The 7,952-nt window shown below is 42.5% G+C and overlaps 1 non-coding gene across 1 annotated transcript; it reads right to left on the reverse strand.

The window, feature by feature from the left end:
* Nucleotides 1-1,639: 1,639 nt before the first annotated feature.
* On the reverse strand, nt 1,640-1,711 carry Trnaw-cca. The gene has a single exon. It is a non-coding gene; the product is annotated as a tRNA-Trp (tRNA).
* Nucleotides 1,712-7,952: the final 6,241 nt, after the last annotated feature.

Consider the following 7,952-nt stretch of genomic DNA (forward strand, 5'->3'; position numbering starts at 1 on the left):
TAGTGTGATTGGAGGGGCAGAATAGCAAGGGCCTTGCAGAGAGGTGCGTGATTGGAGAGGGGATAGAACTTTAGGAGAAGGGCCTTGTGGAGATCCGTCAATCACCGGAGTCGGGAAATTGTCTTGCAAGCTCTGGGTAGTTCCCATGACAGCCTTGTTATGAAAGGAGTAAAGCTGTCTCTCTGTCTCTCTCTGAGCTAAGTGCTCAAGAAGTGATTCTTCCTCCCACGCACAATCCTGTAGTAAGCCTCGGGACCCTCTGTCAGAGCTCATACTATGCTGTCTGGACCTTCAGCCTCTGTGGCTGTGAATTCATACTCCCTCCCCTTTATGAAGTTAACCTCTTAATTGTAGTGATGAAGCTGACTATAATGCGCGCGCTCGTGCGTGCGTGTGTGTGTGTGTGTGTGTGTGTGCAAATAAAATTTTAAGAAGTTTTCTTTCTCTTGTCTGTATTTTTTCTTTTTCAGAAAAACATTTTTTGTCTCTACTTTTATAAAATATATGATTGTTTTGATCTTTGTATAACGGGGAAACGAATTCTTGCTAATTTTAAATAAGATGAGTTGAAGTTTAAAATTGATTACAAAAAAACCTGTACACACACATACACACCAGCAAAATCTGCTTTTGTAATAAACAGGAAATTGCAAAGATAGATAGAATATTATCTGACAGCTAGACCTTCTAGAATCTCATTTATTTGTATGGGAAGGGGACATTTTTTATCAATTCACAATCTTGAACATTAGATATTAAAAATGTTTCCACAGAATTAATCCTTAGGATATAATGTTAAAAAGAGATTCATGACTACAAAAAATGTGAAAGGTTAAAGACTAATGAATTCAGAGTTTGTGTTTGGCAGTGAATTAAACATGAATTATAGGAGATGTGAATGAATGTAAAGGTGTTTCCTGTCTTAGTCAGGGAGACTAAGACTTAGAATCCATTTAAAACCTGCTACTTGGGGTTGGAGATTTAGCTCAGTGGTAGAGCGCTTTCTTAGCAAGCGTTAAGGCCCTGGGTTCAGTCCTCAGCTCTGGAAAAAACAAAACAAAACAAAACAAAACCCCCCAAAAAACAAGAAAACAAAACAAACCTGCCATTTCCGATATGCTGAAAGAAAACAGCATCTGAAACACGCCAGTAAACCTTCCTAATTAATTTTAATTTTAATTCCTCTCATTCCTGGGTTTTAAGTCTCTGCTGTCCTCCACAGCTTGAAGTGTGGAGAACTTGAAGGGTGGCACAAAGGACTTCAGCGAAAAATTTTTGGTCACCTCAACCCCAGCTTAAATGTGTTCAAGCCTCTAACACCCGGAATAAAACTAACCAGCCAATCAAACAAAGCTCAGAGTTTAATTTAAAACTTAACTTTCATTCTGTTGTTTTCCCTCATTTATTTATTAAATAACACACTCTGCTAAGTTTCTAGCACCTGTTTGTTTCATCTCCTGTGAACTGATTCGACCCTTTGCTTTATTCATAGCAGTAGGGAAGGTGGTTTTGCATTTAAGTGGCCAATTTCCCCGGTCAGCATAGAGAAGCGTGGGGTAAGTCCTTTTTATATATTTGAAAATGTCGCCACTCTGCCCTTCCTAGTTCGCCGAAACGATTACGGGAAAACAGGTACACATGACCCCGACGTGATTTGAACACGCAACCTTCTGATCTGGAGTCAGACGCGCTACCATTGCGCCACGAGGTCCCTGGTACACAGTGATTTTTTTTGATCACTCTAAGGCTCCAGCATCCTGGCAGCTTTCTCCCTCCTCCTCCTCCTCCTGCTCCCGGACCTGCGCGGAGAGCCCGGGCCGCAGCGCTGCAGGCCCAGCCCGAGGCAGGTCCTGTCCCCGGCGCGGGGAGCAAGGAAAACCGACCCCCAGGTGACACTTAAGGTGACTCTGGAACAGCACCAGAACAGAACGCTCCGAGTCGGGTCATTCTTTTCTCTAGCCATAAAACTTAAACGTAGAGACAATTGGACATCGTGGAAAACGCCATAGGCGTTCGCTGCTGACAGCAGGTGAAGGGGCGGAGCCAGCCCTGCAGACCCAGCTTTGCCAGCCAGGTGCAGCCACCCCTCAGGGCGTGGTTTACCGCCCCAGGAGCATCCTCCAACACTGTGGTTTTGTCTGACACGCAGCTCACTTTTAATCTTCGGGAGGTTTACTATCCATCTACGTCCCCAGCCCCCATCAGCTAAACGAATGGCGTGTCCTTCTCAGTATCTGCCATCCTGAGACTCAGGAGGTGCGGGTCTTTAGTAGGTCTGATTACTTAGATCACGTGGTTACACGAGGTCCGCCTGAGTTTCTTCATTGTAAAGCTACTCTTCTCCCATTTATAATGATGAATAGCTGGCGGGTGGGGATATACTATCCATCGTGCACATTTTTCTCCCTCCTGCAGCCACGGATCGCAGTATCCATTTTACCTGGAACAACTGTTAACCCGTGGTATTTGACTAATGGCGCTTTTCATCTACAATTACCATTATATTTCTCCTTTGAGAGAATGCTGGTTTTTCTTATTTGCATATGTATTTGCACTGGCTAGAGTTATGTCAACTTGACAACGATCTGTAATCTTCTGAGAGGAGGAAACCTCCATTGAGAAAATACCTTCATAAGATCGGGCTGTGCAGAGCCAGGCAGATCTCTGTGAGTTCGAGGCCAGCCTGGGCTCCCAAGTGAGTTCCAGGAAAAAAAAAAAAAAGGATCAGGCTGTGCACCAGTGTGTAAAGCATTTTCTTAATTAGTGATTGAAAGGCCCAGTCCATTGTGGGATCACCCCTGGCCTAGTGATCCTGGGTTCTGTAGAGAAGCTGGTTTACAGTAATGTGGAGCAAGTCAGTAAGCAGCATACTTCCACGGCCTCTGCATGAGCTCCTGCCTCCAGGTTCCTGCCCTGCTTGCGTTCCTGCTTCAGCTTCCTTCAATGATGGACTACAATATGGACGTGTAAGCCGAATAAACCCTTTCCTCCCCAACTTGCTCTTTGGTCATAGGATTATGCACCAATAGAAACCCTGACTAAAATAGTAATTCAATTCTTTATTTGCATCATACAGACTCATGGATATTGTTAATTCATAGAATTTTATTATTAATTTTGTTGCTGAAAACATTTAACTTTGGCCATTATGAGCTCCTCCAGTACACCACCACCTTCTGACCAAAAAAAACATTCAGTGTATTTTATGTTTTTGATAGCCTTTTCTTTCCTAAATTTTCTTCACAATAAGCGATTTAGAGACTTCTTTAGCATCTCACCCAACTGCACAGTGTCGCTTCTCATTACCGTCTAATAATGTGGCCCCTTTGTCAACACAGAGTGATGCAGACTCTCACCCCAATCCTGGACATGCCTCTTCGTAGGGGTGAGCATCTTCTGCATCTCTGTTGACATCTCAATAAAATCTCACCCTTTGAACGGCACACTCACAGGAACAGCACCAAAGACAGATGCTAACAACAGGTGCTCACATGTAGACAACCAGGAAGAGCAGTGAGCACGGATGGCATCCACTGTGTAATAAAAGTGCTACAACACATGCTAACTGCTGTCAATGGGAAATTTTCTTTTTTCTTTTCCAACACGAAGGCTGGTAGTCCAGGAAAGTTCAACAGGTTTGTTCACAATGGTCTTAAAGTGGAGCTGCTGAAGTTGGCTCAATGGAACCCGGATGCACACACAGAGGAAAACAGAAAATGGCCAATACTTGATTCCCACCTCTCATTTTTCCACTTAAAATTACATCTATTATATATATTACATATATTTATGTAGTTTTTTTTTTTCTCCCATCAGAAGAAACATCCTAGTATTCAGAAATGCCAATGAATGTGAAGAGCAGACGCTTTTGGAGCGCATGTGTGAAATGTTTCTCACTGGGTTGGACTGGGAAGCAGCTTTTCCTTGCATGCCCGTGCCCCTTGGCACAGCTGTTGCACATCTGCACAGAAAGTGTTTAAGTTGGGGGCCTGGGGTGGGTATCCTTCCCCTCATTTTGTATTGGTTAGCTGAGACAAAGAAAGGGAAGTAAACAGGTCCAGGACTGGCCTTGAGTTTATCTGACCAGCCTGGACCAATTGGTTGGAAGGGGAAGGGGCTGCTGGTGGAGGAGAAGATAAAGTCTGCCAGGCCTTGTCAGAAATTTGCTATCTTTGTTACTTATCAGTGGTCTCTCTCCCTATTTGTGTCGTTCCCGGGCTCTCACATTCTCTTCTCAGAGGTCACCCTGTTTCTGGAGTTTTTTTTTTTGGGGGGGGTGTTGTAGACCACTCTGCTTAAAGCTGACAAAAGGGGCATCGTAGGAAGGGGCCAGCAGTCAGAATCCCTCCCAGGGGGTTGGTCTAAGGGGCGATGGTGGAACTCAGTCAGTGGTGGAGATCCACAGTGGAGAACAGCCGTTTGAGGATAGCGCATCTCCTTAGGGTGTGCGATGGTGAAGTGGTGTCTGTAACATACACAAAGTAAGGCTATTAGTATAATTATAATCCTGCTGAGAGCGTAGTTAGGAAAACAGTTGGTCAGGCTTCCCTCATTAGAGGAAAAGAACAGGCAAAGCAAAACAGAACAGAACAAAACAAAACAAAACAGAACAGAACAGAACAGAACAGAACAAATCATCCAAAGAACCCCTGGCCAGCTTTGTCACAGGTGTTAGTGAACTTGATGATATCTTTGCCACCACTGCCCGCCTTAAGGTAGACATCTTGAAGACGGGTGTTGGTCTAGCTCAAGAACTCGAGGAGGTTTTCATGGTCCAGTTTCAATGCAGAGGTCGGCTGTTGGTTCTATTACAACTTTGTGGGAAACACTGAGAGATAAGGCCAATGAAAATTCCTCAGATCAGGGTTACCTTGTCTTGTTTAATAAGGTGAAATAAAGAAGCCCAGTGAGATCTGGTTCCTATTCTTGAGGATACAAGCAGACACCAGCCTCTAATTGTCAGTCTAAGAAAGAAATACACTTCACTGGGGCTTGTCTTGTAAGATATACTGGGGTTCTCTGTGAACTCCACTCAGGTATCCCAAACAATTTCCTTTAAACCTGTGAGTTCGGCAACAAGATACTGGTAGCCTCTTTTAATCAGAGAACATGGGTGATTAGGGTACAGAAGGCCATGTCACAGTTTTGATAAGCAATCTTTCAGAGTGAACATGTTCCATAGTTGGTTAAAAAAACAAAAAACAAAAGAACTTTACATTTGTTCCCAGTGTCTGAGAAGGTGAGCCTGTTTGTTTTAGCTGCAGGGAGGGGCTGCAGTGTTGAACTGAGTGAGGGTCATGAAGTCCTATGGCTGAGCAGCATTCTCCTTATCAAGGAGAAATCATTAGTGAGAGATCTCTAGGTTAAGCCTTACGTCTGAATCCTGTAGTCCCTTGGACTGTTTCAGAACCGTATCAATCATTTTAGTCTTTGATTATACTTTTCTGCTGGGCACTTAAGACCACACAGGTGGTCAACAGTAATAATTTTCTTTATTGTCAAGGCCAGTTGAGGATCTAGTCCTCAGGGGTACTTGGACTTGGAGGAACCTCTGGCTTCTCTATCCTTCCTTTTACCAGTTATCTATCTATGTGAGGATAAGTCAGAGGCCTTGCTTGACTTGGAGGAACTTTTTCCTGGGTGTTGACCCCCCTCTTTTCAGACGAGATCCTTGGCTAGAATTCACCCAGTGGATTTTCCATGGCCTTCTGAACAAGATAACAGGAAACTCATCAGAGGCAAGGGACATTTTGAGGATGGTCACAGTTTCCTGGGATTTAGTTGACTTTGGAGGGTAGGGGGAAAATATTCTCCATTTTAATTCCTCTGACCATCAGTATTGGCCTCGAAGCACGGTTACTGAGCATGTCAGTTACTCCAGTCCAGTATTTTTAACTGTTGTGCAGTGTTTTAAATTAGCTTTGGTGAGACATACATCATGTTTTTTTAAATCAGTATTTAGAATTATTACCAAGAGTAGTTTAATAACTTCTGAGAACACCATTGTTTATTTTATGTAGAGGTTTGATATTAATCAGTGTATTAGACTTTAAACTTGGAAATTTTGATATTATATATATCATCTCAGCTTGTTTATGACTTATTTTAGGCTTTTTAGATTTTCTTTCCATTTTGGAAAAACATCCAAGTATCTTCATCACTGTGTACAAATAATTTAAAAATATCTTTATTTCTATACCCTTTTAAAACAACTCTCTTACCTACTTACTGGTTTTTGTTGTTGTTTTTGTATGCATTGGTGTTTGACCTGCATGTCTGTGTGAAGGAGTCAGAGCCACTGGAACTGAGATGCCATATGGGTGCTGGGACTTGAACCCGGGTCCTCTGGAAGAGCAACCAATAATCTTAATCACTGAGCCCCCCTACTTACTGTTTTTTTTTTTTTAAATACCCTTAAATGAGAGTTGGAGCCCAAATTACATAAATGACATATTGTAGTAAATTATGATTTGTAGTGGGTAGCCATCCCAGCATTGGCCTGGAAATTCCAACCCCCATTGAGGCTTCGGTAATGGTCACGCCCACAAGGCGGGGCTGAGGGAGGAAGCTGAAGACCCAGGATTGAGAAGAGAGGGCTCTCTTGGTTCTAGGACCCTGGACGCTGGAGGTAGACTGAGCAGAGTTCTCCAGAGAACCCCGCCGGACTGCGCCATACCTTTGCCAGACCCTACAACCTATCCTTTCATTTGTAAGTTACCTCACAAAATAAACCTCCCTTTTAACTACATGGAGTGGCCCTAATAATTTCACCAATATCTGGCACCCAACATGGGGCAAATTCCAAAGGTCTGGGTGGCTCCCTCCCTCAGCCTCCTCCCTGGCTGGTGGGTATCTAAACCCGCCTGCAAAGTTCCATTTAACCAGGGGATGCCTACACGATTCCATTCCTGAAAAAGGGAGCAGCTAGTCCTGCCTCAGTTCCCTAGCTTAGCCCTCAGACCAGCAAAAACCACTGTGAGTGAGGTGTTTCCACTCCTCCCTGAGTGCTGTCTCCCCACCATCTTGGCTCCTGCTATTATGGTAGACTATCATATACATTAATAAACAAATTTAGTAATATAGCAGCCTTAGATAATTTGCACTGTTATAAATTCTTATATGTTGATACAAATATAAACTATTTATATTCCTATTTAAGATAATTTGTATATTGATACAAATACAGAACTATGTTTGTTATATTGTACACATATTTTTATTCTTATTTAAAATTTTTGTATATTGATACAAATGTAAATTTATATCTGTCATACTGTATGTATGTTCTACTTCTGTTTAAGATATTCTGTATACTGATATATATTTAAGATTATTATCATATTGCATATTACACTATACATTCCTACCTCTGTTAAAGATATTTTGTGTATTGTCACAATTTAAAGTCATTGTCCTTTTACTGTACATTTGCTTACAGACTGTTTGCCTTATTTATAGGAAGCCTTAGTCCTTAGGTTGTTTAGGTAGATAAGACTTACAGATTTATTGTCACCTATGCTTGTCATCTCTATAATTATGTTAGTTAGGTTATCCAGATTTATAAATACATAGGTCAGATGGACAGGTAATCTTCAAACGCTTCATGGACCTAGAGAATATGGCATTTAAATAACTTAGAATTCTGTTGACGTGAGACACAATTGCTCCTGGCAGCACCAATTTGATCCTGAGAGAATGTTGGGCTTCTAAGACATTTCCATTTGGAAGTTTGTCTTCTTGGCACAAAATGGCCTACTGGGCAAAGAACTGCCCTTGCCTCAACTGCTGACAGTACAAATGCTGTCCTTTCTGGACAAGCGGGACACAAGGAAAGCAACCACTGTACTTTGCCAAGACAGGGTAAGATGGTCTTTCAGAGTTCCTGCTTCTGAAAATGGTCTGTCAGATACTCTAGGCCTGTAGCCAATTTGAATGCACCAACGATGCTGAGA

This window comes from Onychomys torridus, chromosome 8 (genome assembly GCF_903995425.1).
Source record: "Onychomys torridus chromosome 8, mOncTor1.1, whole genome shotgun sequence".
In the NCBI taxonomy this organism is placed as follows: domain Eukaryota; kingdom Metazoa; phylum Chordata; class Mammalia; order Rodentia; family Cricetidae; genus Onychomys; species Onychomys torridus.